The sequence below is a fragment of the Apostichopus japonicus genome, chromosome 1 (genome assembly GCF_037975245.1).
Source record: "Apostichopus japonicus isolate 1M-3 chromosome 1, ASM3797524v1, whole genome shotgun sequence".
Classification (NCBI taxonomy): domain Eukaryota; kingdom Metazoa; phylum Echinodermata; class Holothuroidea; order Aspidochirotida; family Stichopodidae; genus Apostichopus; species Apostichopus japonicus.
In genome coordinates this window covers 13,246,436-13,256,563 of record NC_092561.1, presented here as the reverse complement: position 1 = coordinate 13,256,563, position 10,128 = coordinate 13,246,436, and the positions used below count along the sequence as shown (strand labels likewise).

General features: G+C 36.6%; 1 long non-coding RNA gene across 2 annotated transcripts; it reads right to left on the bottom strand.

The window, feature by feature from the left end:
- Positions 1-897: 897 nt before the first annotated feature.
- On the bottom strand, positions 898-9,486 carry LOC139967876 (uncharacterized). Of its 2 annotated transcripts, XR_011793174.1 has the most exons (5): positions 8,903-9,486; positions 5,457-5,714; positions 4,694-4,883; positions 3,835-3,950; positions 898-3,277 (listed from the first exon to the last, which is right to left on the bottom strand). It is a non-coding gene; the product is annotated as an uncharacterized lncRNA (long non-coding RNA). The 2 variants fall into 2 exon arrangements; XR_011793175.1 differs by lacking the exon at positions 5,457-5,714 and having other exon boundaries at positions 899-3,277; positions 8,903-9,483.
- Between the last annotated feature and the right edge of the window lie 642 nt (positions 9,487-10,128).

The window sequence follows — 10,128 nt, the reverse complement described above, 5'->3', positions numbered from 1 at the left end:
GAATCCTCAATGAAAACTATACGTAGGTAGTCTTGTTTGCGTGGGGAATGAGTTGTGTAGGTGTTACACAAAAATGTAGATATGCTTTCTTTATTCTTGTGGAAAGCCGCTTTCACTTTGATATCAGATAAACCTGTGGTACATGCAGTGACGTAGCCAGGATTGTTCCAGTGGAGGGGGTGGGCGCTTGGGGGGGGGCTTGACCAATTCCTGGGAGGGCGTCTTGTTACTACCTGAGTGGAGTGCCACCATGGGTTGGCGCTCAGCGTACGGGAAATTTTCAGCTATAAAGACCTCCTAGATCGTTGGAAATAACACTTCCCAGACCTTGTAAGCTGCTCTAAAGTTTCACAACATCCTTTATTTTGAGATCCCCATGTCTTGATATGGTCATCAAATAGTTTAGAGAAATAGAAGAAAAAAGACAATCTGGTAAGTTGCTTTGAAATATCATGACATATCTCGGCCTATGCGCTATGTCACGTCGGGTTTTTCAGCAACTATAGCCTACTGCCGGTCCGCGGTCGAAGGGTCGTTCATGAGTGGTCATCATGGAGATTCGATACCATGCAGACCAATTAATGATATATTTTTCGCACATGTAATTTTGTCGACACCCAAAATCCCAGTGGGCGGGCGACAAGCTTTAATGGGGCTGTCGCCCCCACTCCCTCTCCTCCCCCCCCCCCCCGTGGCTACGCCACTGGGTACATGGTGCCGAAGCACATATCTTCAAAGTACTGTCTCCAACTTTCAATTGTTTCAAGCTACTATGTGACCAAAAAGAAGTTCTCAAGATGAAGTTGCAGATCTGAAAGGAACAGTAATTTTACTAGGAAACCTTTCGACCACGTACACCTTTGAAGTAGGATAGGATTACACAGTATTTGAATTTTTCATGGATCGGCTTGTATTAAATTAGCTGAAACTCTATAGACCAGTCTTGCAAGGTTTAAAGAAATGGCTCCTTACATAGTTGGCATGATTCAAATTCATCCAGTGCAAATTCATCCAGATGCAAATTCATCAATATAATTGGTCGAGAACTTGCTAGAACAGTAAGCTGTCTGAATTAGCATCTTCAGATCGAATATGGGTTTGCTGAGTTAGGGAGCAATATGTTCGAAGTACAAGGACCAACCAATGAACACAATTTTAACATAAGAGGCAGAGATAAGACACTATAGCAGAAATCATTATGTCTTCTTTCTGTTTATTACTGATAAATGCAAATATTTTCATTAAAAATCAATATGAAATTTCATGTTACTTTCAGAAATATATAAACAAAGCAACTTCTACAACTTCAGCTCATTCACATTCATGCTATCAGCTAGAAAATTGACCATGAGGCACATTTTCTATGAGGCATTGATGTGAATACCACTGACATAACTTGTGCTTTTCAATTGGATAAAGGGCTTGGTCAAGTCATGAATAAGGCTCTGCCCCATATATTGCACATGTACAAAAAGGGTTACTGCTGTACATGCAATACTTTTTTGATGGGGGAGAGAGGGGGGGGGAGATGTGGTAACATGTTGAAAAGACCACATCTTTTAATTTGTCATTTTTCTTTTGAACATATGCAAATGCTAGAAATGAAAGCACTTGGAAATTTCTTAAAGAGATAGGCAGTTGTTGCCCTTGCACTGCTTTGAAGTCTGCACCACTGTAAATATTGTTGAAGGTGTGGAGTTCTGCGAATATCTTGATAGTCAAGTAATAAATTTTTCTTTCACTGTTTGTTAAACAGCTCCTAGCAGTAATATGTATTTACACGACATTGTATCTGAGGTTCATTATGTAACCGGTGTTTTCTACATACAGTCAAATTAAAAACCAATGTTAAACTTGTTCACCTGCAATGGTCTAAATTCAGAAAGTACATCAATATCATAACTCTTTTGCATGTTGTATAACGGTACTGAATTTGAAGTGGATTATATTTATCAATGAATATAGCAATGTTTTGGGTAAAAGCAATTAAAGCATCCACTTGAACTTCATGTTTTCCTTGCATTGTTTGCTACTTCCTCCTATCTAGATTCGAAAGGGACATATAGATAAATGCTCAATACCTCAAACAACATTATTTAACCTTGTTTCCCACAAAAAATGTTCTGTCCCAGTTTCTGTAAACTACTCGGGATAAATGGAGGGGTGGGGGGGGGGGGAGTTGGACAGGTTGGGAAACTAAATATTTGACAGATGTTGTATTTGACAATAAAATTCACCTTCCCAAGGAAGTAATAAAGTTCTTTAAGTGGCATTTTATGAAGGACCTACAGTATGTAACGATAGCAGATAGCAGAATAACCTTTCACTTGGCTAAGAGCACTCAGCACATGATACACCTGCATACAAACTTCCATTCATCATTCCAATATTGAACTATCATGTTAACATGGCTTTCAGTTTCAGATATCTAGTTATCTCACATGGGCTTCTGCTATACTGTACAAATTTATAGAATAGTACTCAATGTCAGAAACCTATATGCACTACATATGACTACCAACTTTTCCTTGTTGAGTTAGATGCTCTATGTTACTCTACTGACCTTGAGTAGCCTTTGACCCTCGATGAAGCCAACACCTACTGAAAATTCCAGTATAAATATAAAATTAATGAAATGATTCAGAAAATACTTTAACAGAAAGGAAAACTATTATAAACACTTCTGTTCATACTGACCTCAGCGTAAACAATTTAGAGACCAAGAACATATGGTATAATAACTATTAGCTAACATTTCTTCCTTCTACTCTGCAATTTTGAGAGAACAATAAGCAAAATTGATACTGGCAAATGTAACATGGCAACAATAACAATAATTCACAAATGATGATGACATCAGGAAAAGTAGCAACCATGACAATGATTATGATTTGAAAATCTTAATGAGCAATCCTAAATGTAACTAGAATATCACTTTTAGTAGAGCAGGGTTCTCACAAGCATGTTCTAACCTGGCGGTGGTCGTGGTTTGAATATGATTTTGCCTCTCCCTGCATGGTTTGAAAGTTGAGCGCCCGGGCTGAACATTTATGAACTAGGAAAAGCTTGCTGCCACTTATCTGGTCCGAAAAAATTATAGCATGAGGTAAATTTCCTCCTGGGTGAATAATTATCATAACAGTTCAAGAATTTTTACCAAAGGTGATCATATTTGAATATCTGGAGTCGGCTCGGACTTGAAGGGTCTTGGATTTGGCTCATACCAAGTGGGCTCGGACTTGGCTCAGACTCTGGCTAATTGGACTCTACTACAGCTCTGCCATAAATATAAAAAGATAATGGATTGTTAATAATTTATTATATGATGTTGAGAAGGTAGAGACTTAGAAAGTTATCTCCTAAATGTAATGGATAGTATTAAACTCTTCGTTTCACTAACAAAAGGATTCTCAAATACAGTACTAGCAACATTACAGCTGAAATAATGGATCACCAATACGATGCAGTGAAGAAAGGGAGTTTAATAAAGAGCATCCCTCAATGCAATGACTAGGATAAAACTCTTAGTTTCACTAACAAAAGGATACCACATGCAGTACCAACAAGAGGGATGCCCATTATATTGAGGGTCCACTAGACTTAAGGTTTGCTAGACCCAACACCCCCATTGTGGGAAGCATTATTGAGCGTCTAGTTAGCATTTATTGGGTAACTGAAAGTATTGAAGGACCTTGGTGACTCCCCTCCCAGTAGTTTTATAACATTTATGAACCAGGAAGAGCTTGCTGCCACTTATCTGGTCCGAAAAAATTATAGCATGAGGTAAATTTCCTCCTGGGTGCATAATTATCATAACAGTTCAAGAATTTTTACCAAAGGTGATCTTTGGTATCTGGAGTCGGCTCGGACTTGAGGGGTCTTGTATTTGGCTCAGACCAGATGGACTCGGACTTGGATCGGGCTCTGGCTAATTGGACTCGACTACAGCTCTGCCATAAATATAAAGAGATAATGGATTGTTAATAATTTATTATATGATGTTGTGAAGGTAGACACTTAGAGAGTACTCCTAAATGTAATGGATAGCATTAAACTCTTCGTTCCACTAACAAAAGGATTCTCAAATACAGTACTAGCAACATTACAACTAGAATAGTTGATTACCAATACGCTGCAGTGAAGTAAGGGAGTTTAATAAAGAGCATCCCTCAATGTAATGACTAGGATGAAACTCTTTAGTTTCACTAACAAAAGTATACCACATGCAGTACCAACATGGGGGGGGGGGGGAGGAGGATGCCTATTATATTGAGGGTCCACTAGACTTAAGGTTTGCTAGACCCAACATCCCCATTGTGGGAAGCATTATTGAGCATCTAGTTAGCATTAATTGGGTAACTGAAGTATTAAAAGACCTTGGTGTCTCCCCTCCCAGCAGTATAACAACTGGAATAATGGATTGGTGAAACAATGTTTTATTTGATACAGTGAAGTAAGGGAGTTACATGAATAATAGTTAATGCAATGAATATGATTAAAATCTTTGTTTTACTAACGAAAATTATTCTCAAATACAGCAACATAAGAATTTGTATAAATGGATTATTAATAATGAATTTTATGATGCTGTGAAGGAAGAAAATTCATTAACAAATTTTAATTTGTATGCTGCATGTCATATACCTGTCCAGAAACTAAAAAGAAAAATTCAAACTCATAGAATGCACTGTACCTGGCTCCAAGCAATGACATATAAATCTAGTCCTCATTGTATCTACAGAAGTTGTTTGTCCAATTTTAATCGAAAGCCTTTCCTTTCATTGAAAATTTTGATCTTCAGTAAAAATATTCTTCTGTCTGTAGATTTTATTGATGACAGTACTTCCTTCTCTTGTGGAGAAATTCCACCAGCTCTTGTTAACCTACAACAAACCAAAACAACATTTCAATCATATGTCAAAGTTTCACTGAAGTACATTCCATGTAAATATTTTTTTTAAAGCCTCACATTTTGATATTGACATTGTTGCAAAAGGTACAAATAAACACATCATAATCAAGGTTAAAATGTGATGGTGTGTTAACACCTCAAGTCTTTGCTTCACAATCCTACCTACAATTCATTCCAGCCTGCCAGATGGCAGATTTACAGTACATTTGGTTTTCAAAGACTACACATAAAGTCATTTCAATTCTGATAACATTCTATGATGGTGGAAGTAGCAAAGTAAAACAAAAGGTTTGGCAGTGGACTTGGTGGGAAGTGGGAAGTCTTTCTTACATTACTTTGTTAGCCGTTGCCTTAGATCGTTTACAGTTTTTGAAAATAAACAGCAAATTTTCATCATCTTTGTTCGTGTTGAAACTTAGTACAGTAAATTTATATTATGTATAGTGTGTGTTGATCAGACTTAGAGAGGATATTAAAGGAAAGACTTTAGAAAACTAACTTCAGGTCATAGGGATTTAAAATATATCTCACAGTCAATACTTACTGAATATTAAAGACAACTGGGGATGTTTGCAATATATGCTTGTGGGAGCTCCATATTTCCATATAAGCCATTTCTCGCTGCATCCCATGGTCAGCATGAACCAGCAGCTCAAAGTTACTGAACAGTATTTTGATATCCTGTGTCGACCTTGAAATTGCAGCCCTGTACTTCTTGCAATAAAGTGGAGCATATCTGCTGTGGTGTTCTCATTCTGCATTCATGCATTCTTCAAATTGTGCCAAATTTAAGCCATCTTTTCTGACAAGAGAATGAACATAAATAAGTCCAGATAATTGTTTCATAAATTGCAGGTGGAAGTCTTGACAGTGCAGTTTCCTATTTGATGTCAATACTTAGTGTACATGTTGTCCAATATTCATGTCAGTTTAGTTAATTTAGCTATCATTTTTTTCATGGAAACCACATATGCAACAATTGAGAAAAATGCCACACTACTAAGTTTGAATATTGATCTATTATTTGGTATGTAAGTTGTACCCAGGAATTTAGCATGCAATCACTTCAAGAGATTGACTGAGTATTCATGCATGGTTCAATGCCTCATCCCGCATGCAGTTCATTTACTTAAAAATTGCATGCACCCTAGACTATGTATACCGGTACATTTAGTCCCTCAACGTATCATTTGGGGTTTAAGCTCAGGACTACTCGTGAACACAGACTTTGGCATTATGACTGAGTTCATTTTTAATGTTTGGTTTCAATGATGTTGAAACTTTCCACTCACGATGGCATATGTGTACGTGTGCATTGGTAGGAGTACTGTGTTTGTGATCCTAGCTTGTAAACACAGTTTCTCATGACAGTAAGCTTTATTGGACAGATCTCATAGTTGGTACAGTATGTATGTATAGATGCATCACAAGTACAAGAAGCCTATTGTTTTTGGTGAAGGTCAAAGGAAATTTAGGTAAAAATGGTCAAATTGTGAAAACTCAATTTGAAGCATGGATAGATCTATTTATTGGTATGTCTAGGCCAGTGGTTGGGTCAACAGGGCAAACTTGTGAAAACCTTATTTAAACCATACATCTCAAAGCAGGGTACACTAGCTTGCAGAGAAATATAATGTTTAGTATCATGTTATATCGCTACAGAAGGCTTTCAGTGGTCTTTTTAGATCCCCCAACTGTCACTTTGAAAATGTTGTTTATCACAGTTCTCAATAGTTTTTTGCTGTATATTATTAAGATACAATAAGTTGTACATGCAGCCTACACATATACTGTACAGTAGCATACTGTACATGTCAGATTGACAAATTCATAAAATAAAACTTATTACATAATGGAAACCATGTGCAGTTTGCATAATGGTGATCTATTTATACACCCAACCAGCTAGTATCGGATCATAGCAACATGTTACCACATGTATGCATTTAAGTGTTTTGTCACACAGTACAGTGCTACAGTAACATCATACAAGGGAGTTTTATTTGTTCTATAACAACTCTGATCATAATAGCCTGTTCGTGCAGGGAGTTGTAATGGAACAACTCCCTGGTTTGTGCTATGGACATGAGAACTATCTAGTGCCTGTTGAACATTAGTCTTGTGCATTTTCATGTTACTTACTAACACCAAATTACTGCACACAGATGGTCATTTTTAAAAGTATGAAAACTGAATACAATCAAGAGCTTTTATTTGGACATGATACCCAATATGAAAATGCTTTAGTTGCACATACTGTATGTATGCTGGTTTTTATCATGAATGATTTTTATAGGAGCCATGATTTTTTTTTATTTTATGAAGTAGGTCTGGATTCCCTTGGCATTATAACCTGATTGAAATTTAACCTCTGTGATTGCACTAATATGTGAGACCATTGATCAACCTAATTAATAGCTTTTAATGATGAAGACACTGATAACAATTTCATAACTCATTAGTGTGAACACAATGCAAGGTTCAATGAGGTACTGTTTATTTCCTTAAAATGCATAGCTGGTGGTTTTTCAACATACTCTAATCCTTTCAAATATGTTACATTGAATCTTTACACTTTTCCATTGATATATCACAGACTGTGTTTTTTTGTTTTGGGACTCCGTAAAACTGGATCAAACCTAGCAATTTTGGACAAGGAATTTGCTCTTTTCGCAAAAACTCCTAAGTGCTCAAGTGACTGTACAGTAGGTCACCCTGTGAAGGCATTGTGGGACTTTGAGGAATACTTTTGATCAAGCTATTACTTCAGCACTATTAACACTACCCACATCATAACGTTATATCAAAATGCCTAAATTACTTAGCCATGATTGCGTTGTTATTCTAAAATGAATACTCAATTGTTTACCTTTAGCCATGATTCATCCCATAGGTGCAGGGGGAAAAACTCATGTTACAAAAAATTGTTGTACACTGCTACACTGAGGCCCTGTGTGACTTAGTTCTCTGAATCAGAACCAATGACACACCACTACTACTGTACGCACAGGGCTAAGTGATGCACACTAACACATATAGAGAATATTGTGGGGATGAATATTGTACTGAGACGGCAAACGTTTTCACATTTTTTACTTTTGTAACTCGTTTATGGAATCTATCAGGCCCTTTCTTTTACTGTAGTGTTCCGTTTGCTTGTGTATCTGTTTTTGTGGAGTTGTGACCTTTTGACTGCCTTATTTTATGGCAGAGAGATTGAGACATACCCAAAGATTTATATTTCGTGAAATGGTTCAAAATTGCATCGCACGAATGCAAGTTCTTTCATACCCCTAAATTGACACATCTGTCGATAAGCTTACTGTAGTGAAGGGCCTGAGTAAACATCCATTATCTTTGGATGCTGTTTGCTATGCTCTGAGCCTCTAACCTCAGAAAGGTCAGGTCCCAGAGATTAGTGGTATTATATTGAGGTAATTTTGGTTATTTTTAGGGAGTAAGATTTCCAAATGCCCCAAAACATGCACAAACACAATTTGATCAGCATATACCTGAAATGGATTCAAACTCATGAAATATTTAACTCTGCTTGGCTGCAAAAAGTTATGGTTGCCTGCTGTATAGTTGCTAGTACTAGCTACAGTACAGTAGTAGTAGGCTAGTATAGTAATAGTAGTACTAGTAGGCCTAGGCTAGTAATATTTGGAGGTGCGTCAATTATTAAGCCTTTACTTTAAAAGATCTGGAAGATCACCAGGCTGCAAAATGTGTAGGTTGACCAGTCTGTTACAAGTATATACTTTAATTTATTAATCACATTTTATATTCCGAGTATCAGCAAAGGCAGTAGCAGGCAGCTGTGATTTACCATAGCCAGTAATACTGATAGGTCCAATTTAGGGCTAACGTTAGGCCTAGGCTAGTCTACTCTAATTCTAACCATGGTCTTACTTTATTTGTGTTCAGCATGAAGGTATTTACTCTAAATGTTATTAATATATCCGGAACACTTTTAAGGAATTTACTTACAATGCATATACTCCACCAAAGTTCCAAAAGCCAACTTCAAATGGGCAACGTTTACGGTAACCTGCGGCACTTTCCTTTGTAGACTACATGGCTAGGCCCACATAAAGTAACGTTGAATGTAGGCTATTGGGATAGCAACGATACGATCCGATCGACTGCCCTACCACCGAACACAGAAAGAACTGCTTATGTGTGGGGGCGTTGTTTCGTTACGTGTAAATTTGCCAGTTAAAATAGAAACTCTTATTATCTTAAATATCCCAAATTAATGGAAGAAAAAGTACAAACACGAAGATTTCAGTGTAATTAGAGGAACCTGTAAGTTTCGGAACTATATATAGCCGCATTTGGTCAAAATCGAGGTGTAAAGTTGGGATCAACATATATACCATGTTCGTAATTCTGTTATATACCCTTCGGAATTACCTCCACTTTTGAGGGGAAATTTTACCCTTTAAATGAACGATTTTTTTTTTGTAACTTCGGAATTGAAAAGTTTATGAGGTTTTCTCTTAACTCGAAATAATCATTCCTCAAAGGAAGTGAAATTGATTGAACAAAAAGACCCTGGACTTAGGTTTACCTGGTGTCAGGTAAACCTATCCCCGAGGTAAACCTAAGTCCCAGCTATCATGCGTTGAAGTAAACAAAAATACCAATGTGTATATATATATATATATATATATATATATATATATATATATATATATATATATATATATATATATATATATATATATATATATATATATATATATATATATATATATATATAAACCTTAGTCCCTTCATCTTAATTGATTGATAAAGTGTAATTTTAATTTCCTTGTTTTTGCTCATATTCAGAGGACGTTAGTTTCAACACTGGGTGATACAAATGAGCATGTTAATGCTTACAAAATACAACATGCAGCACCCTTTCTTATTAAGCTCTTGGGTGATTATGTTACGCAACAATTTTCAGGAACAACGGCATAATAAAAAGGAGCATCTATTTATTTGTATCCCTCTTTCAAAGGCCAAATATCTTTACTATTGCCTTGTTTAAGTTAATAAGAAAGTAATATTAAGAGAGACGCTGAACGGTTAGAACTACCCATTGCGCGCAAATGCATGGTTTGAGAGGATAGGCTCCATTAGTCTTTACCGTGCCTTGATTGACACGTCCTTTCCACATAAACTCCTTAAGTATAGAGACATCTAAGGCCAGTAAAGTTGATACAGTG